This window comes from Mustelus asterias, chromosome 4 (genome assembly GCF_964213995.1).
Source record: "Mustelus asterias chromosome 4, sMusAst1.hap1.1, whole genome shotgun sequence".
Taxonomy (NCBI): Eukaryota; Metazoa; Chordata; class Chondrichthyes; order Carcharhiniformes; family Triakidae; genus Mustelus; species Mustelus asterias.
In genome coordinates this window covers 63,294,964-63,317,617 of record NC_135804.1, presented here as the reverse complement: position 1 = coordinate 63,317,617, position 22,654 = coordinate 63,294,964, and the positions used below count along the sequence as shown (strand labels likewise).

Genomic DNA, 22,654 nt, shown 5'->3' with positions numbered 1-22,654 from the left:
ATGACTTCCTAACTTGGTGACACTCCGAGCTCAGTGCACTACGGAGGAGATAGAATCCCTACAGTGCAGAAAGAGGTCATTCGGCCCATCAAGCCTGCACCGACAACAATCCCACCCAGGCCCTATCCCTGTGACCCCACGTATTTACACTGCTAATCTCCCTGACACTAAGGGGCAATTTAGCGTGGTCAATCCACCTAACCTGCACATCGTTGGACTGTGGGAAGAAACCAGAGCACCTGGAGGAAACCCACGCAGACACGGGGAGAAAGCATAAACTCCACACAGACAGTCACCCGAGGCTGGAATTGAATCCAGGTCCCTGGCGCTGTGTAGCAGCAGTGCTAACCACTGTGCCACCATTAAACAAAGGTCCCATCTGCCCCCTCAGGTGGCGCACAAAAGATCCCATGGAACCATTTCAAAGAGTTCTCCTCAGTGTCCTTGCTAATATTTGTCCCTCAATCAACATCCCCAAAAACAGATGATCTGGTCTTTATCTCATTGACGTTTGTGGGATCTTGCTGTGCACTACTTGACTGTTAGATTTCCACAGTAAGAAGTTTAACAACACCAGGTTAAAGTCCAACAGGTTTATTTGGTAGCAAAAGCCACACAAGCTTTCGAAGCTCTAAGCCCCTTCTTCAGGTGAGTGGGAATTCTGTTCACAAACAGAGTTTATAAAGACACAGACTCAATTTACATGAATAATGGTTGGAATGCGAATACTTACAACTAATCAAGTCTTTAAGAAACAAAACAATGTGAGTGGAGAGAGCATCAAGACAGGCTAAAAAGATGTGCATTGTCTCCAGACAAGACAGCCAGTGAAACTCTGCAGGTCCACGCAACTGTGGGCGTTACAAATAGTGTGACATGAACCCAATATCCCGGTTGAGGCCGTCCGCGTGTGTGCGGAACTTGGCTATCAGTTTCTGCTCAGCGACTCTGCGCTGTCGTGTGTCGCGAAGGCCGCCTTGGAGAACGCTTACCCGAATATCAGAGGCCGAATACCCGTGACCGCTGAAGTGCTCCCCAACAGGAAGAGAACAGTCTTGCCTGGTGATTGTCGAGCGGTGTTCATTCATCCGTTGTCGCAGCGTCTGCATAGTTTCCCCAATGTACCATGCCTCGGGACATCCTTTCTTGCAGCGTATCAGGTAGGCAACGTTGGCCGAGTTGCAAGAGTATGTACCGTGTACCTGGTGGATGGTGTTCTCACGTGAGATGATGGCATCTGTGTCGATGATCCGGCACGTCTTGCAGAGGTTGCTGTGGCAGGGTTGTGTGGTGTCTTGGTCACTGTTCTCCTGAAGGCTGGGTAGTTTGCTGCGGACAATGGTCTGTTTGAGGTTGTGCGGTTGTTTGAAGGCAAGAAGTGGGGGTGTGGGGATGGCCTTGGCGAGATGTTCGTCTTCATCAATGACATGTTGAAGGCTCCGGAGGAGATGCCGTAGCTTCTCCGCTCCGGGGAAGTACTGGACAACGAAGGGTACTCTGTCCACTGTGTCCCGAGGCATGGTACATTGGGGAAACTATGCAGACGCTGCGACAACGGATGAATGAACACCGCTCGACAATCACCAGGCAAGACTGTTCTCTTCCTGTTGGGGAGCACTTCAGCGGTCACGGGCATTCGGCCTCTGATATTCGGGTAAGCGTTCTCCAAGGTGGCCTTCGCGACACACGACAGCGCAGAGTCGCTGAGCAGAAACTGATAGCCAAGTTCCGCACACACGCGGACGGCCTCAACCGGGATATTGGGTTCATGTCACACTATTTGTAACGCCCACAGTTGCGTGGACCTGCAGAGTTTCACTGGCTGTCTTGTCTGGAGACAATACACATCTTTTTAGCCTGTCTTGATGCTCTCTCCACTCCCATTGTTTTGTTTCTTAAAGACTTGATTAGTTGTAAGTATTCGCATTCCAACCATTATTCATGTAAATTGAGTCTGTGTCTTTATAAACTCTGTTTGTGAACAGAATTCCCACTCACCTGAAGAAGGGGCTTAGAGCTTCGAAAGCTTGTGTGGCTTTTGCTACCAAATAAACCTGTTGGACTTTAACCTGGTGTTGTTAAACTTCTTACTGTGTTTACCCCAGTCCAACGCTGGCATCTCCACATCATGTTAGATTTCCTGCAGTGACAATGCTGCAAAAGTACATCATTCGCTGTAAAATGCTTTCTGACATCCAGTGGTCATGAAAGGTGCTATATAAATGCAAGTCTTTTTTGGTAAAGTACTGGTAACACGCCTAGGACAATGGAAGTAAACTTTGGTCTGAATATCATTTTTAAGTTACTGAGATCTTCCTAAAGCTTTCAAAATATCTATCACCAGTGCTCAGAATGATACAACACAACATATCAGAACATAACATGAAGAAAAGAAATAGGAGCAGGAGTAGACCATTCGGCCCCTCTCGCCTGCTTTGCTATTCAATACAATCATGGCTGATTTGATCTTGGCTTCAACTCTACTTTCCTGCCTGCTCCCCACAGAGTGCCATCTAGTTTCAAATTGATTTCATAAACAACAAACAATATATGACAAGATAAAATATTTATATACATATATACAGTGGAAATTTGATTACCTCAAAGGGAAAAAATAAAAACCTGTGATTCCAAATGTCACATTTTTTAAAAATCACTTATGGGTTATGGGTCACTGGCTAGGCCAGAATATATTGTCCATCCCTAATTGCCCCTGAACTGAGTGACTTGTTTGACCATTCCAGAGGGTATTTAAGAATCAACCACATTGTTGTGGGTCCGGAGTCACATGTAGGCCAAACCAGGTAAGGATGACAGACTTCATTCCCTCAAGGACATTAGTGAACCAGATGGGTTTTTACAACAATCGTTTCATGGTTAGACTCTTAATTCCAGGTTTTCATTTAATTCAAATTTCACCATCTGCCATGGTGGGATTCGAACCCACGTCCCCAGAACATTACCCAGGGTCTCTGGATTACTAGACCAATGACGATACCACTAGGCCATAACATGCCCTATTTCTCTCTGAACAATCCATGTTCTGCCCTTCAGTGCTCCGCGAAACATCATTCTCGCTCTTGCTGCCTTCTCGTTATACTGAGCAGCTGCTAAGGCTAGAAATACAGAACCTCTTTGATAAAAAAACAGGCTGTCAGCAATTTATGCTAAACCTTTATGAATCACTTCACCTAGAGTATTGTGTCCCATTCTGGGTGCCACACTTTAGGATGGATGTCAAGGCCTTAGAGAGGACGCAGAGGGATTCATTAGAATGATACCAGGGCTGAGGGCCTTCAGTATCATGGAGAGCCTGTGCCTTGAGGGGAGGGGAGATATAATGCTCAAAGTTAAACTGAAACTTGACGGGATAATGAAGACTGGAGAGGAAGTCAACATCACAAGCAAATTTGATGCCTTTCTCACCTCAGGAACTCACAAACCCGATCCAATAGGGGGTCACTGGACAGTAATGTGAAGTATGGTTGATTAGAATTCCCTTCAGTCCACAACACTGAGACCAATTGTCGCTCTTCTCCTCTTTCCCAGGCTGACAGCAGCAAACCCGGCACCAATCAGGGCTTTAACCTCGGACTTTCTTCATTGGCACATTGCTCCTTTTCCACGCTTAGACATTATTATTAGCAAGAGATGCTCAAACGAGTTTATTCAATACAAATAACACAAGCTCTCAAAAACATTCCTTCCTGCTCCTGAATAATGTTTCCATTTCCCCCACCAACCTCCTTTTATTTCTCCGGGTGGGATTGTCCAACCAGAGCTGGCACTAATTTTGTGCCATGAATTTTGCAACCTCTTTGACCGAACATGTTCAAACTCAGCTCACTCAGACCCAGAGTCTAAGACGTGACCTGTAACATTCAAGAAGGAATGCAAAATGTTGAGAGCCTTGGGTATGAGTATCAGTCATTCACTGAAAATATCCAGTTAATATAAAATTGTCAATTAGGCTCATTCAGTATTCACATACACCTCAATGACCTTTCACCATAAATCAAAATAACCTGGTTTAATGAAAAAGAAAACATTTACAGAGCTACAGGGAAGGAGGTGACTGGGACTAATTGAATAGTGCTTTCTAAGAGCTATCACAAGCACAATAGGCTGAATGGCCTCCTGTGTTGTATCATTCTATGATTCACATGTGCCTGGACCAGCCACAAGCTCTGTATATATTTGCAAACTGTGTGTGTTAGGTTTTCCCACAAGCCTGTTACTCAGGAGACAAGACACTTTGCAACATATTTAACAATGAAGACTAAGGTGGCATGTGTCTTTTTGTTTTAAACTTTAATGTACGGTGCCCAATTTAAAGAGACAGTCAGCAGACCCAAACAAAACATAACTGCTTCCTATTTGCCACAGATCAGTCAAACTGCCAATGTCAACCAGCTAACTCCTAAAGCAACATCCAAGGTTCAAACTCCCAATTTCAAACTAACACAATGCCACCAATATTGGTATCAGCACAAGCCACTAATTCCCCCACCAACACCAAATACTTCAAATCAACCACCACAGCACCAACACCATGCCACCAACTGCCAACATTCAATCATTCACATCAACCATCAACATGATAGCCAGACCACCAGCACCAAACACCATCTTCACCCAAAACACAATGGAAATCAAATCTGCAGGAAGGGATCTGCAACTGACCATTCCTTCATAGCCCATTGAGGGGATTTCAAAGTCTATTCCTGCTCCCTAAATAAATGTACCCCATTGACTTGTCAGCAGACAACTCACACTAATGACTTGGAAAACATTATTATTGTCAAGACAACTGAGAATTCTAATTGGAAACCCCCATTCTAAAACATGGTTAAATCACACAATTGCACTTTCAAAGACCGAAGGCTTTGCAGTCTCGAATGCAGACTATCTTTTGGTCAGATAAATGTACTGAATGATGTGGTACTGGGTGAAACAGTCCAGGAAGGTTTCCACTTTAACGCACAATCTGGACTGAGTTTGCTGTATGGCAAGAAGTACAGCAAGATCCCACAAACCGCAAATAAATCAAAGGCTGGATAATCCATTTTTAGCAACGCTGGTTGCAGGATAAATATTGGTCAGGACATTGCAGAACTCCCCTGATCTTCTTCAAAAGACATTCACTGGAGGGTGCAGATAGGGCCTCAACTTAAAGACAGCATCTCCGACAGTGCAGCATTCCCTCAGCGATATGCTTGGGCTATCAGGGTCACGATCTGTTAGGAGATGCAATTGGCTTCAATGTACCTAGGTTGGCTGGGGAATAATTATCCAATCTGGAATAACGGACAGTGACTCCTGCCAGACAGTGGAGGTGGGCAAGCATCACCAGAGTCTGGGCCCTGTAGCTAGCTGGCTGATGAGAAAAATCACCAAAAACTTCATTAATGACAGACAGGTGAGGAATGCGATGGAAACTTTGCAACTGTGAGCAACAACATCCTAATGGTTACCACTGACCAGAACTGAACAGTACTAGCCATATATAAATACTGTGGCTATGAGAGCAAGTCAGAGGCAGAGAATCCTGCAGAATAACTTGTTTCCTGACTCCCCAGAGCCTGTCCACCATTTACAAGGCACAAATCAGGAGTGTGATGGAAACTCTCCATTTGCCTGAATGAGTGCAGCTCCAACAACACTCAAGAATCTCACCATCCAGGACAAGCAGCCCACTTAATCCGCTACCTTAAACATTTACATCCTCCATCAACAATGCACACTTGCAGTAATGTGTACCACCTACAAGATGCACTGCAGCAACTCACCATGGCTTCTTAGACAGCACCTTCCAAATTCTACTATCTAGAAGGACAAGGGCAGCAGAAATGTAGAACACCACCACCTGGAGCTTCCCCCCTCAGCCACTCACCATCCTGACTTGGAAATATATCACCGTTCCTTCACTGTCGCTGGGTTAAAATCCTGGAACCCCCTCCCTAACAGCATTGTGGGTGTACCTATGGTTCATGAAGGCAGCTCACCACCATCTTCTCAAGGGCAATTAGGGATGGGCAATGAATGTTGGACTAGCCAGCAATATCCCAAGAACAAATAGAGAAAAAAAAAACCTTTCATAAAAGGATGAAGGGGAGAGAAGGAATAAAAAATCTCCCACAGCATGTATGCAGTAACTGACATTGAAAGGAGCAAAGTAAAGAGTTGAATGATACAGTGAGACTCTGAGAAGGCGCAGAGATGAGGAGCTGCGCCAGGTCACAGCTAGGAGTCTACAACAGGCCCTTTCATCACCCACTACAAACAGCACGTTCCACTCCCAACAGATAGACTCACACACAGTGGAGTTATATAGACCCAATGGACTGAAGGCTGGCAAACACATACATCCTCAGGCTGTCAAGACAACTGAAAGCCACTGTCCGGCTTCAATGAAAGGAACTGTTCATCTCGGGAAATGCCCAGGAGCTGCACGACTTCATATTGAGAGAGTTGAAGAAAGGCACTATAGAAATGCGCATCCTTTCACAAGCTTGGGACATCCCAGATGGCTTTGCAGCCAGCGAATTACTTTGGAAGCGTCTGCATGTTTTGTGAGGTAGAGAACCATGGCAGTCAGTGCACGCACAGCAAGATCCCACTAACAGCAGTAAGATGAACGTCCAGTTAATCTACTTTTGCAGCAGAAAGAATTTTTCCATCACACCAGGAGAATTACTCGCGAGGCACAATGAACATTCTGTGGTGCCCATTGCTCAGGGATGGGTTCATGATGACAGGTGGCACCAAATGACCCTGTCTGCAGGTCCACCCAAGGACGCAGGCAAGTCAGAGAACAACAGCCCAACCTCCCTGACCGCCCAACCAACACCCCACCTCCTCCACCAATCACTCACTTACTGCAGACGACAGGGTGAGGCAAAAATCAAGGAACGCCAGACAAAAATTTCACCAAAAACTGATGAGTGCCCTCTTTAACAGAAGAGGCTGTAGTCTCTCACAGTACCCAGCAAGTCATCCTGGTCACAATGTAGATACATTGCCAATATTGGGCTATAAAGGGGCGGCACAGTGGCTCAGTGGTTAGCACTGCTGCTCCACAGCGCCAGGGAGCGGGTTCAATTCCTAGCTTGTTCTCTGTGCAAAGTGTCTGTGTGTCCTCCGGGCGCTCTGGTTTCCTCCCACAGTCCAAAGATGTGCGGGTTAGGTTGGTTGGCCATGCTAAATTGCCCCTTAGTGTCAGGTGGGTTCGTGGTCGGTGCAGACTCGAAAGGCTGAATGACCTCCTTCTGCACTATAGGATTCTATGATTGCGGTTGGTGTCATTAGGAGCTCACTAGAAGGGACAAGCAATAATGCATAAGCAGCCCTTAAAGGGAACCTCATCCATGACTAAATTTAAAGGAATGGGGCCACATGTAAAGATTAAAATGTTGGTTTCCATTAAGAGGGCTGCTAATAATTTTCTCAAGAAGCTCAATACCGCCCAGGACAGATGGATCATTTCATCAGCAACCCAGCCACTGAACTCATTATCCACTCCTTCCATCACTGGTGAACTGTATGTAGAATCTACAGGATTCACTGCTGGAAATGCAGCAACAACATCTCCTTCCCACCAAGAAGGGCCAGAGCAGCAAGGTCAAGACCACCAAGTCTCCATTACAAGATCTCCATTACAAGAGAGGAAGTGTTAGGTTTTTTAGGGAACATTAAAACTGACAAAGCCCCAGGGCCTGATGGCATCTATCCTCGACTGCTCAGGGAGACGAGAGATGAAATTGCTGGGCCTCTGACGGAAATCTTTGTTGCTTCTTTGGACACGAGTGAGGTCCCTGGGGATTGGAGCGAATGTGGTCCCGTTGTTTAAGAAGGGTAGCAGGGATAACCCGGGTAATTATAGGCCGGTGAGCTTGACGTCCGTGGTAGGGAAGTTGTTGGAGAGGATTCTTAGAGACAGGATGTATGTGCATTTAGAACGGAACAATCTCATTAGTGACAGACAGCATGGTTTTGTAAGAGGGAGGTCGTGCCTTACAAATTTGGTGGAGTTTTTTGAGGAAGTGACAAAAACGGTTGAAGAAGGAAGGGCCGTGGATGTCGTCTATATGGATTTCAGTAAGGCATTTGACAAAGTCCCACATGGCAGGTTGGTTAAGAAGGTTAAGGCTCATGGGATACAAGGAGAAGTGGCTAGATGGGTGGAGAACTAGCTTGGCCATAGGAGACAGAGGGTAGTGGTCGAAGGGTCTTTTTCCGGCTGGAGGTCTGTGACCAGTGGTGTTCCGCAGGGCTCTGTACTGGGACCTCTACTATTTGTGATATATATAAATGATTTGGAAGAAGGTGTAACTGGTGTAACCAGCAAGTTTGCGGATGACACGAAGATGGCTGGACTTGCGGATAGCGATGAACATTGTCGAGCAATACAGCAGGATATAAATAGGCTGGAAAATTGGGCGGAGAGGTGGCAGATGGAGTTTAATCTGGATAAATGCGAAGTGATGCATTTTGGAAGAAATAATGTAGGGAGGAGTTATACAATAAATGGCAGAGTCATCAGGAGTATAGAAACACAGAGGGACCTAGGTGTGCAAGTCCACAAATCCTTGAAGGTGGCAACACAGGTGGAGAAGGTGGTGAAGAAGGCATATGGTATGCTTGCCTTTATAGGACGGGGTATAGAGTATAAAAGCTGGAGTCTGATGATGCAGCTGTATAGAACGCTGATTAGGCCACATTTGGAGTACTGCGTTCAGTTCTGGTCGCCGCACTACCGGAGGGACGTGGAGGCATTGGAGAGAGTGCAGAGAAGGTTTACCAGGATGTTGCCTGGTATGGAGGGTCTTAGCTACGAGGTGAGATTGGGTAGACTGGGGTTGTTCTCCTTGGAAAGACGGAGAATATGGGGAGATCTAATAGAGGTGTACAAGATTATGAAGGGTATAGATAGGGTGAACAGTGGGAAGCTTTTTCCCAGGTCGGAGGTGACGATCACGAGGGGTCATGGGCTCAAGCTGAGAGGGGCGAAGTATAACTCAGATATCAGAGGGACATTCTTTACACAGAGGGTGGTGGGGGCCTGGAATGCGCTGCCAAGTAGGGTGGTGGAGGCAGGCACGCTGACATCGTTTAAGACTTACCTGGATAGTCACATGAGCAGCCTGGGAATGGAGGGATACAAACGATTGGTCTAGTTGGACCAAGGAGCGGCACAGGCTTGGAGGGCCGAAGGGCCTGTTTCCTGTGCTGTTCTGTTCTTTGTTCTTTGTTCTTTAAATCATAAAGCAATCTGACATCAACGTAGGTCACTGTTTCTTCACCGCTGCTGTGTCATCAGGAGTCCTGACCACCAGTACTGAACCTGACCTGACGGGAATGCTGGGCTCAGAGCCTCACAGGACAGGAGCAGCTGCCAAGGAAGCGAATTGACTCGAGTTGAAGGTGCCTGGAGCCACTCACTGCATGTCTTCAACCAGACCCAGCAACTGGCCTCCAACTACCAGGATGTTGCTCAAGGACCTGGAGTGAGACTTGAACCCAGAACTTTGTGACTCAGAGGTGGGAGCAGGAGAGTGCAATGGTTTCGAGTGGTTTTGCACACCAGCAGTTTCATAGACCATTAAAAGTGCCGGTAAAAAAGTCATAAAATTACAGTAGTACCGGTGCGGTAACATCACAAAACAGGCCATTCGGGCCCAACAAGTTACTGCTCCACGAGGGGACAGCTTGAAATGGTGCTGGTCACTTGATAATTTGACTTATTCACAGTTGGATTCCAGCACCTTATATCCTGGGCCACATGTTGCCACTTTGTGGTTAAGATTATCTGTTCACCAACCTGAACCCATAAACCACCAATGTCAAATTAGGAAGCAGATTTCCCTTTAAAATGGCCCCCAGGGAAGGAGACACATTTTATAAAACATGTTCAAAGCCCTGAGCCACATGTCAAAGGCTTTGAATTGTGTATCCCAGCGGGCGATGGCTTTTAATGGGGGGGAAGCAACTCCACAATTAAGACAGTGGACTGCCTTATTAGGGGAATGAGGTCCTGGGGCTGCGAATGGGGTATTTCCGAATGAGCTGCTAGCAAGTTAATTAGAACTCCATGAATGAATTGTATCATATTTACTGTTTAATAATCCTGGGCAGGCTCACAATAGATATCTAGGCCAAACAAGGTTAGCATTTCCTTGTTGCAAAGTAATGGAATCTTATACTCTAACTGTGAGGCCTTTTCATTATTGGAAGAAAAGCTATTTCCTGGCTGAATGATCTATTTTTGGATAACTTATTAAGTGACAATGTACATTGCATATTTATAGAGCAGCGGTTCTCCCTCGGTGTTGCTCACAATCAGGGATAAATATTGACTGGTGACTCGGAGGGGATCGCACCAGCTCTTGTTCAATTAGTGCCATGGATTCTTTTAATCCCTTCATTGAGGACAGATGGAGCCTCAGTTTAATGTCTCAAATGAAATGCGGCACCTCCACAGCACCGCACTGCTTTGCAAGTGTCAGCCTAGCTGGGCCCAAGGCTGGGGAGTGAGTCTTGAACCCGGGACTTTGTGACTCAGAGGTGGGGGAGGAAGGGTGCAGTGGTTGAGTGGCCTTGCTCATCAGCAGCCCCAGCTTAGTAGATCATCAAAGTACCGGTAAAGAAGTCACAAAATTACATAGCAATGGCGCAGAGGCATAAAACAGGCCATTTGACCCAACTAGTTAGTGTTCCACACAAGCCCCCTCCCACCTGGCTTCATCTAAACCTAATTGGCTCAATTACTTCATGTGCTCACAAGTTCCATATTCGAACAACTTTCTGCATTGGGTAAAGATATTCTGTGTTCCTTGTTCAAGTTTTTTGTTGCTACTGCATATTTATCCCTAATGTTGAACTGCCTCGAGCGAAAAAATATCCCCTACGTCAACCGTCTTCAATCCTTCTCATGATCTTAAAAACGTCTCAGATCAGCCTTCACCTTACGTAGAGAAGAGAGCACCAGCCTGTTTAATCTTTCCAAATAGTGTAACCTCTCAGTTCTGATATCATCCTTGTAAATCTTGTTTGCACCTTCTCCAGGCCCACTTTCTGTGATGTGGAGACTGGAAATGAGCTCAGTATGGTGTCAGGACCTGGTTCGCAGATGGTAATGAGGTTCCTGATTGAATCAGGCAGCATCTTTGGACAGCCAAAAAAGGGGTCCTCAGTTAAGATAGCAATATAAGGGGATCAAGAGGCACGGCTGTTTGAACTCCTAATCTCTTCCCAAAGGATGGCGCAGGTTAAAATTTTCACTTGTGTTTAGGTCTACAACATAGCCACTGGATAAGGTAACACAAGCTCAGCAAGCGTCAACACCTAAAGCGTCAACACCTCCAGTGCAGAGGTCATTCTTCATTCTGAATTAAAAGGAGTCAATCATGTACCACTGTGTGAGATTATGATCTGCACATGGTACTGTTGGGCTCTCGATCAACTGTGCAGCAAACTACGTCTCTAAGCTGTTAAGAGGATTGACTTTCCTATCATGTCCTCGGGTTGAGCAGAGGGAAAGGGGTTAAACACACTGAGCAGCCAGGCTCCTTGTTGAAACTGCATTCCCAATCAACCCAAACAATGAGTGTGGGTTTCCTCCCATGTACTTTACACCGATATGGCAACAACTTTCATTGCACAATCTGTCAACAGCTTCAACACAAGTACTTTCCCAGACACTTCCCTTCCTATCCTGCAGCCAGACTGTTACCAAGCAACTGTCACTGTATTTAAACTGAGCTAACACATGAAAATGCTCAGCTGCAGGATTAGTGCCAGAGGTACTGGGCACCAGTACTGTACAGAGCTGAGACTGAGAGGATCAGGGACTGTACAGAGCTGAGACTGAGAGGATCAGGGACTGTACAGAGCTGAGACTGAGAGGATCAGGGACTGTACAGAGTTAACACTGAGAGGATCAGAGACTGTACAGAGTTAACACTGAGAGGATCAGGGACTGTACAGAGTTAACACTGAGGATCAGGGACTGTACAGAGTTAACACTGAGAGGATCAGGGACTGTACAGAGTTAACACTGAGGATCAGGGACTGTACAGAGTTAATACTGAGAGGATCAGGGACTGTACAGAGCTGAGACTGAGAGGATCAGGGACTGTACAGAGCTGAGACTGAGAGGATCAGGGACTGTACAGAGTTAACACTGAGAGGATCAGAGACTGTACAGAGTTAACACTGAGAGGATCAGGGACTGTACAGAGTTAACACTGAGGATCAGGGACTGTACAGAGTTAACACTGAGAGGATCAGGGACTGTACAGAGTTAACACTGAGGATCAGGGACTGTACAGAGTTAATACTGAGAGGATCAGGGACTGTACAGAGTTAACACTGAGAGGATCAGAGACTGTACAGAGTTAACACTGAGGATCAGGGACTGTACAGAGTTAACACTGAGAGGATCAGGGACTGTACAGAGTTAACACTGAGAGGATCAGAGACTGTACAGAGTTAACACTGAGGATCAGAGACTGTACAGAGTTAACACAGAGAGGATCAGAGACTGTACAGAGTTAACACTGAGAGGATCAGGGACTGTACAGAGTTAACACTGAGGATCAGGGAATGTACAGAGTTAACGCTGAGAGGATCAGGGACTGTACAGAGTTAACACAGAGGATCAGAGACTGTACAGAGTTAACGCTGAGAGGATCAGAGACTGTACAGAGTTAACACTGAGAGGATCAGAGACTGTACAGAGTTAACGCTGAGAGGATCAGAGACTGTACAGAGTTAACACTGAGAGGATCAGGGACAGTACAGAGTTAACACTGAGAGGATCAGAGACTGTACAGAGTTAACACAGAGAGGATCAGGGACTGTACAGAGTTAACACTGAGGATCAGGGACTGTACAGAGTTAACGCTGAGAGGATCAGGGACTGTACAGAGTTAACGCTGAGAGGATCAGAGACTGTACAGAGTTAACACTGAGAGGATCAGAGACTGTACAGAGTTAACACTGAGGATCAGGGACTGTACAGAGTTAACACCGAGAGGATCAGAGACTGTACAGAGTTAACATTGAGAGGATCAGAGACTGTACAGAGTTAACGCTGAGAGGATCAGAGACTGTACAGAGTTAACACTGAGAGGATCAGGGACTGTACAGAGTTAACACTGAGGATCAGAGACTGTACAGAGTTAACACTGAGAGGATCAGGGACTGTACAGAGTTAACACTGAGAGTATCAGAGACTGTACAGAGTTGACACTGAGGATCAGAGACTGTACAGAGTTAACACTGAGAGGATCAGGGACTGTACAGAGTTAACACTGAGAGGACCAGAGACTGTACAGAGTTAACACTGAGAGGATCAGGGACTGGACAGAGTTAACACTGAGAGGATCAGGGACTGTACAGAGTTAACACAGAGGATCAGGGACTGTACAGAGTTAACGCTGAGAGGATCGGAGACTGTACAGAGTTAACACAGAGGATCAGAGACTGTACAGAGTTAACGCTGAGAGGATCAGAGACTGTACAGAGTTAACACCGAGAGGATCAGAGACTGTACAGAGTTAACACAGAGGATCAGGGACTGTACAGAGTTAACACTGAGAGGATCAGGGACTGTACAGAGTTAACACAGAGGATCAGAGACTGTACAGAGTTAACACAGAGAGGATCAGAGACTGTACAGAGTTAACACAGAGGATCAGGGACTGTACAGAGTTAACACTGAGAGGATCAGGGACTGTACAGAGTTAACACTGAGAGGATCAGGGACTGTACAGAGTTAACACAGAGGACCAGAGACTGTACAGAGTTAACACAGAGGATCAGGGACTGTACAGAGTTAACACAGAGGATCAGAGACTGTACAGAGTTAACACTGAGGATCAGAGACTGTACAGAGTTAACGCTGAGAGGATCAGAGACTGTACAGAGTTAACGCTGAGAGGATCAGAGACTGTACAGAGTTAACACTGAGAGGATCAGAGACTGTACAGAGTTAACACTGAGAGGATCAGAGACTGTACAGAGTTAACGCTGAGAGGATCAGGGACTGTACAGAGTTAACACTGAGAGGATCAGGGACTGTACAGAGTTAACACTGAGAGGATCAGAGACTGTACAGAGTTAACACTGAGAGTATCAGAGACTGTACAGAGTTAACACTGAGAGGATCAGGGACTGGACAGAGTTAACACTGAGAGGATCAGGGACTGTACAGAGTTAACACTGAGGATCAGAGACTGTACAGAGTTAACACTGAGAGGACCAGAGACTGTACAGAGTTAACACAGAGGATCAGGGACTGTACGGAGTTAACACTGAGAGTAACAGAGACTGTACAGAGTTAACACTGAGGATCAGAGACTGTACAGAGTTAACACTGAGAGGATCAGGGACTGTACAGAGTTAACACTGAGAGGACCAGAGACTGTACAGAGTTAACACTGAGAGGATCAGGGACTGTACAGAGTTAACACTGAGAGGATTAGGGACTGTACAGAGTTAACACTGAGAGGACCAGAGACTGTACAGAGTTAACACAGAGGATCAGAGACTGTACAGAGTTAATGCTGAGAGGATCGGAGACTGTACAGAGTTAACACCGAGAGGATCAGAGACTGTACAGAGTTAACACAGAGGATCAGGGACTGTACAGAGTTAACGCTGAGAGGATCAGAGACTGTACAGAGTTAACACTGAGAGGATCAGGGACTGTACAGAGTTAACACTGAGAGGATCAGAGACTGTACAGAGTTAACACTGAGAGGATCAGAGACTGTACAGAGTTAACACTGAGAGGATCAGGGACTGTACAGAGTTAACACCGAGAGGACCAGAGACTGTACAGAGTTAACACAGAGGATCAGGGACTGTACAGAGTTAACGCTGAGAGGATCAGAGACTGTACAGAGTTAACACCGAGAGGATCAGAGACTGTACAGAGTTAACACAGAGGATCAGGGACTGTACAGAGTTAACGCTGAGAGGATCAGGGACTGTACAGAGTTAACACAGAGAGGATCAGAGACTGTACAGAGTTAACACAGAGGATCAGGGACTGTACAGAGTTAACGCTGAGAGGATCAGAGACTGTACAGAGTTAACACTGAGAGGATCAGGGACTGTACAGAGTTAACACTGAGAGGATCAGGGACTGTACAGAGTTAACACAGAGAGGATCAGAGACTGTACAGAGTTAACACAGAGGATCAGGGACTGTACAGAGTTAACACTGAGAGGATCAGGGACTGTACAGAGTTAACACAGAGGATCAGAGACTGTACAGAGTTAACACTGTGAGGATCAGGGACTGTACAGAGTTAACGCTGAGAGGATCAGCGACTGTACAGAGTTAACTCCGAGAGGACCAGGGACTGTACAGAGTTAACACTGAGAGGATCAGGGACTGTACAGAGTTAACACAGAGGATCAGAGACTGTACAGAGTTAACACTGAGAGGATCAGGGACTGTACAGAGTTAACGCTGAGAGGATCAGCGACTGTACAGAGTTAACTCCGAGAGGACCAGGGACTGTACAGAGTTAACGCTGAGAGGATCAGGGACTGTGTCACTGAGCCATTCTTGGTGATGTGCATTGAAGTCCCCACTCAGAGTATATTCTGCGCCCTTGCCATCCTCAGTACTTCCTCCAAGGGTTACTCAATAGTGAGTAGACTTTGATTATAAATCGATTTGGAAATGTCCCAATGTCATGAAAGATGATGTAGAAATACTAGAGTTCCTTCTTTAAGATCAGAGGATAGAATTTAAACTTTCCACCATTTAGATGATATTGTTGATCGCTTTCCCCAGTCACGCCACCCCTTTGTTACAAGGCTACTGAACCAAGGTAGGCATCATAATGGAGCCCTATTGCGGAGTCTGATGATGCTCACAAAGCACACTTTACAGCTGGGATTACCAGACACCATTCGAGAGCAACACCCGGACTGATTTTAACCCTCCACAATCCAGGTTCCTGATTCCTATCCTCCAAGAAACACCAGGCATGAGGTGGAAAGCTTAAGGTAATTGGAGAGCTCAAAATGAAGGAATTCAGACAGGGCTGCGAGTCATGAACAGTGCAGCTTAAAACACATGGCAAACTCCAAGATTGGGTTACAGTTTCAACTGCCTCTTTAAGATCTCTTGCCCTGCACAATGGGCTCTGTCATCGGAGAGGTTGTTTGTGGATGTCAGTGTAAGGAACTTTTAATTGATTTGACTAATCACAAAGGGTTCACCAGATTTAATTGAAGACACGTATGTGAAACTCTGGATGCAGCTTTTGTTTCATGTCTGTACACCTGTGAGTGAGCAAATTGATCTGCAACAGAGCTGGCTGAGTTCACACTTACAGGAAGGATATCAGTGCATGCAATCTGCTCTGTTTCTATTACTGAGCACATTGTGTGGGAAATGAATGGGTCCCAGAGTTAATGTGACAGCATCAGCAAGTAATCAACATAACACTATATCTGATTATACCCAAGCACCGACTGTACAATACTGTGTACCCGATCATACCCAGGCACCAACTGTACAGTAATGTGTGTACCCGATCATACCCAGGCACCAACTGTACAGTAATGTGTGTACCCGATTATGCCCGGGCACTGACTGTAGAGTGGTGTAGTGAGAGGATTTGAGTATAGGGATAGGGACGTTTTACTGCAATTGTATAGGGCGTTGGTGAGGCCATACCTGGAGTATTGTGTGCAGTTTTGGTGTCCTTATCCGAGGAAGGATCTCCTTGCTATAGGGGGAGTACAGTAAAGGTTTACCAGGCTGATTCCTGGGATGGCAGGTCTGTCATATGAGGAGAGACTAAGTCGGTTAGGACAATATTCACTGGAGTTTAGAAGAGTGAGAGAGGATCTCATCGAAACTTATAGAATTCTAACAGGGTTGGACAGGGTAAATTGAGAAAGAATGTTCCCAATGGTGGGGGGTCCAGAACTAGGGGTCATAGTTTGAGGATAAGGGGTAAACCTTTTAGAACTGAGGTGAGGAAAAATTTCTTCACCCAGAAGGTGGTGAATGCGTGGAATTCACTACCACAATGTAATTGAGGCCAAAACGTTGTCTGATTTCAAGGAGAAATTAAATATAGCTCTTGGGGCTAAATGGTTAAAGGGATATATGGGGAGGGGGGGGATCAACATATTGATGCCATGATCATAACGAAGGCCCAAATGGCCTACTACTGCTTCTAGTTTCTATGGTTACCTGATTATATCCGGGCACTGACTGTATGGTAGTATACACCCGATTATACTCGGGCTTATGTACCTTACAGTGTGAAACCAAAATCATATTTGGAAGGTCAGAATCTGCAAAATCTAATTGTACTTCCAACAGTTTGCTAAACATATGGTTCCAATGACGGCCCTGCACGACCCTGGCCACAGCCCGGTGACAGCCCAGCGACGGCCCGGGTCGATTCTGGTGGCAAACCACAGACACTGGCTAATTGCGGTGACAATATTGAACTGAGGCATTGTGAAGTCACTGCGCAAACATTTCAATGGATCAAGGAACTGCGATCAGCAAATGCTTCACTGTAAAACTCGGAAAGAAGGGACTGCCAACTGTCTAACAGGATTAGGCCCCACAACATTCCCCAGACGATAATCATCAAGGTTAACATCTTTCTCAGTCCTGCTGTCATTATAAAGATTGAAGTAGTTTTTCTAATTGTTAGGATTACTGGTCACCAGACTGCAGGATCTGACCCTAACAGCCTAAGAGATCAATGGAAATATAATTAGTGACACAGGGTGCTGACTGGGAGGAGTTACTGAGTCCAACAGCGTGAGAACATGACATTAAAAACATAGGAACTGTACTACTGTACAGCCATTCAGCCCATTAGCCTATTCTGCCATTCAATTGGTTGATCTGTACCTAAACTCTACATATCTGCCTTACTCCATTATCCCTCGATATCCTTACCCATGGACTCCAGTCTTGGAAGTCCCATGATCCATACCATTTTGGGGGCCTGATTCCCAGACCCTGTGAACTGTGTGAAATGATTGTCCTATAGTGAAGAAAGCATGCTGTCTGAGCGGAGTTACTGAGCTCAGCATTTGAGGGATTTGGATTATCAACAGAAACATAGTCAGTATAGACAGTGGCCAGGACATTTTTAGATATATTCATTCAAACGGTATGGGTGTCACTGATAAGGTCAGTATTTATTGCCCATCCCTAATTGTTCTTGAGAAGGTGGTGGTGAGCCACCTTCTTGACTACAACTGAGCGGTGTGCTAGGCCATTTCAGAGGGCATTTAAGAGTCAACCACATCGCTGTGGATCAGGAGTCACATGTAGGCCAGACCAGGTAAGGATGGCAGATTTCCTTCCCTGAAGGGCATTAATGAACCAGATGGGTTTTTATGACAACTCAGTAGTTTCATGGTCATCATTACTAATACCAACCTTTCATTTCAGATTTATTAATTAATTGAATGTATAATCTCCCGTTATTGTGATGATATTTTAACACGTCTTTGCATCAATAGCCCAGGACTCTGGATTACCAGTCTGGTCACATCCTTGTGCATGAGACGCAAAAACCCAGTCTGCAGGTGCAACAGGTGATCAAGAAGGCAAATGGGATGTTGGCCTATATCGCAAGGGGGATAGAATATAAAAGCAGAGATGTCTTGCTGCATCTGTACAGGGCATTGGTGAGGCCGCAGCTGGAATATTGTGTGCAGTATTGGCCCCTTATTTGCGGAAGGATATATTGGCCTTGGAGGGAGTGCAGAGAAGGTTCACCAGGTTGATACCAGAGGTGAGGGGTGTTGATTATGAGGAGAGACTGAGCAGATTGGGTTTGTATTCATTGGAATTTAGAAGGCTGAGGGGGGATCTTATAGAGACCTATAAGATAATGAAGGGGCTGGATAGGGTAGAGATGGAGAGATTCTTTCCACTTAGAAAGGAAACTAGAACTCGAGGGCACAGCCTCAAAATAAAGGGGGGTCAGTTTAGGACAGAGTTGAGGAGGAACTTCTTCTCTCAGAGGGTGGTGAATCTCTGGAATTCTCTGCCCACTGAAGTGGTGGAGGCTACCTCGTTGAATATGTTTAAATCACGGATAGATGGATTCCTGATCGGTCAGGGAATTAGGGGTTATGGGGATCAGGCGGGTAAGTGGAACTGATCCACTTCAGATCAGCCATGATCTTATTGAATGGCGGGGCAGGCTCGAGGGGCTAGATGGCCTACTCCTGCTTCTATTTCTTATGTTCTTATGTTCTTACATCACTGCTTCTACCCTCCTCCACCATCCTTTTGGTAAATTTGAGCCAGTCAGAAAGAAAACAATTCACAGATATATACCAGTGTCCTGTCTCCCTCCACTGAGTTTTCTGATCATTTAGTTTCTTGAAACTCTGAGTACTATTTGTCTGGCCCCATGGCTGCTCAGCAGTTTGGTAGAAGAGATCTTGGGGGCAGGGGGGAAAAAAAACAAAAGACCCGTGCAAGTGCATTCAGAACACACTGGACATGGTGACAACATGAAAAATCTCCAGAGGAAATAATACAGTTTTTTTGTTCAAGCAGGTTGCTGGCCACCTCTATTACCTGCTGGATTAGGACTTCCTGAGGCCTACTAACAATGGAGGCCGGACAGCCTGCGTAATACCTGCAGGTAATTAAGGCCGACAGTACATCTGGAAGCGGCAGGACCACCCTGGGGCAGCTAGTTATCTCACTCTGCCCTTACCCAAAAGCTGTACACTATTGTCAAGTCAGTTGGCCATTAAATTACCTTCCTGGACAACTATGAATCAGCTTATGCAACCCCATTGCACAGCTGGACTCAGTAACCAGGGGTGACCCTCACAAGGAGAAAATAAGGGACTGCCTGCTATGGGGATCCATACATGTGAGGGGGAGAAGGGGGTGTGCTGCCAAAGCAGAGTGAGCGTCCAAACAGGGGGAGAGCAGATACTGTGCATGTACAAAATTGTAAAGTCTGAATGACAGGACTAATATTGTCCTGACACCAAGCTCCCTGGGACATGGAACAATGGACTCAGATATGGGACAACTCATAAAATAACGGGTGGTTTGCCATCCCGACAGTAACCGTTCATAACAGGTTCAATATGGCATCACCAGAACCCACTTTTTATAAAGTTAAAACTGTTTAATTTCTAACAGGAGGCTAAGGAGAGATTTAACTGAAGTGTATAAAATCATGAGGGGCCTGGGTATATACTTCCATTAGCAGAGGGGTCAATAATCGGCTGGCAAAATCCACCTCCTCTCACCACCTGGGTGGAGAGAGAATGAGAGCACCTGAGCTCAGATTGGGAAGGTCAAAGGGCACTTTTCCACCAATCACCCTCAGCTTCAACCAGCAGAACTACCTGGAGTTGCCCACTGTGGAGCTGACATCCCTGCCCTCATCGCCCAGGGGCAGGCAGGACGGTGAGAACGTTTCTGAAGTGCCAGCTCACACCTGTGCCACTGGCTGCCATCTCCCCGTCCCTGTGTTCCTTAGCTGGGATAATCATTGCCTGTGACCTTTGCTCCTCTACAAATGACTGAATATCTTTGTGAAGGGGGCTTCCACACTGATGCTGCCAAAGCAATAATCATTACATACCCAGTCTACTTCAGAACTGCCCTGGGAGGTATCTCAAAATTTGAGTATCAGGTGAAGCTAGCCATTTCAAGCTGCTACTGTGCGGTAACAACACGATTAGTATTCACCACTAAAAGGATGGTGCTGCAAAGCCAAAAAGACATTCTGTTTGTCTCACAAATTTCAGTGCCAGTGTGATGCCAGGTATGTAGGTGGCACGTCCCAAAGACTGGCTGATCACATCAAACAGCATGTCCCTGCCGCTGTTCACAATGGATAAGGTACAGACCGTATCCACCCAGCCCATCCTTGTAAAACTCAAAACAGTATCCAACACTAGATGTGACTCTGTGATTGGTCAACATTTCCTAAATAAAATGCTAGAAAAACTCAGCAGGTCTGACAGCACCTGTGAGAGATAGAATAGAGCCAAGTTATGAGTCTAAACATTATGTTATTAAATAATCCTCACCGTGCTAAGAATTACGCTGATGGCCAATTTAAGATTGTCAGTTAGGTTTGCAGTGTGGCACATTTGCATGTACTGGAAACTACATATATGAATACTCGGGGCCCTATTGTTTTCAGGCAGAAAAACCATATCCACACATACACACATTGCACCTGTTTCAGCTAAACAAAAATAAGTGACAGCCATTCACTGGTTCATTCCTTAGGGCAATGCCTTGACCCCAGTCAAGCTGCCTGATATAAATTTCAAACAATGTTGGCAGTTAACTGTCAGTCACCATCAATTGGTGCATTTGCCTTGGCAATGCTTCTACCAATCAGTGCCCATTTGCCTACCCAATCAGCACTCTCTTCTCATTCACTATAAAGTTGTTTCCCCTGACATTGGTATTCTTGTGAAGTATTCTGATGAGTGCAAGGTGAATAGCTTTGAGAAAAAAAGTCTCTTTTTTTCAAGCAATACTCACCATCACTAATTAAATTAATGAAACTATCTTAATTAAATAATTAATGTCTGAAGCACTCTTGAAGGGTTTGGACATGATACAGTGTGGTTATAAACACAGGGATTGAAATCAAATCAAAGGAAATTACTGCAGATGCTGGAACTGAAACAAAAACAGAAAATGCTGGAAAATCTCAGCAGGTCTGGCAGCATCTGTGGAGAGAGAACAGAGCTAACGTTTCGAGTCTGGATGACCCTTCATCAGAGCTAAAGAGAACAGGAAATAGGATGAGATTTATACTGATGTGCACTTAATTTGCCACTATTAGAACCCTTCTTAACCATGACCATCACCAGTTACATTGTCTTTTTATCCATGACATCTTTGTCAATCTCTCACTGACCCTTTGCCAGCCCCTACTGCTCTCCCCCATTAAAGGTATAAACAGGACAGCTGTGTGGTGGCTGAAAGAGGGGCCACCGAGAGTGAGAGAGTGGAACCAAGAGGAACCAGTGCTCAGGGGCTTGTGAGTGAGGAAGAAAACAAGGAAGTCATACTTGAATGAGGGGGGTAGACATGATGGGAGAATAAGACTGTGTGTGGGGAAGGGGACTGTTTGGGGTGGCAGGGGAATGAAAGGGCAGGACTGGGTGCTTTTGGGGTTGGTGGAGATGAAAATTTGTAAAATGAAAAGCGGCATATTTGGTCAGGGAGCCATCGCTGGGAATTCTCAGATTGTTTGAGTGACAACTCCAGGAAATTGGGTGGAGGTATGGCAGTGTATCGGACTGAGACAGCTGAACTATTCCTCCATCTGTGCCGTTACATCAACCGTATCTCAGCAACCATTCGGAAATTAGACACAGGTGAATCCTCCAGCACACAATACGTTTCCAGGCAAATTTTCATCAGTTGGAGAGGGACTGTGTGTTCAGTAGGTGGTGGGGATCAGGAACTTTGTGTTAACACACTGCCAGGACACGAGGAGCTATGTGATCAAAAACACTCGACTGAGAGAAGGTCATTCAGCTCCTGGCAGAGTCAAAAAACCCATCTTTCTCTCTTCGCAGACAAGCCCTACATACAAACTGCTATTTGCTTTGAAACAGAAACCCATCCAATTTCCTTCTG

At 45.8% G+C, this 22,654-nt stretch overlaps 1 protein-coding gene across 1 annotated transcript in view; it reads right to left on the bottom strand.

Annotated features, from left to right (window-relative positions):
• mtss1lb (MTSS I-BAR domain containing 2b) overlaps window positions 1–22,654 on the bottom strand; it is a 184,388-nt gene that overhangs the window by 130,418 nt on the left and 31,316 nt on the right. The gene's annotated exons all lie outside the window — the stretch shown is intronic.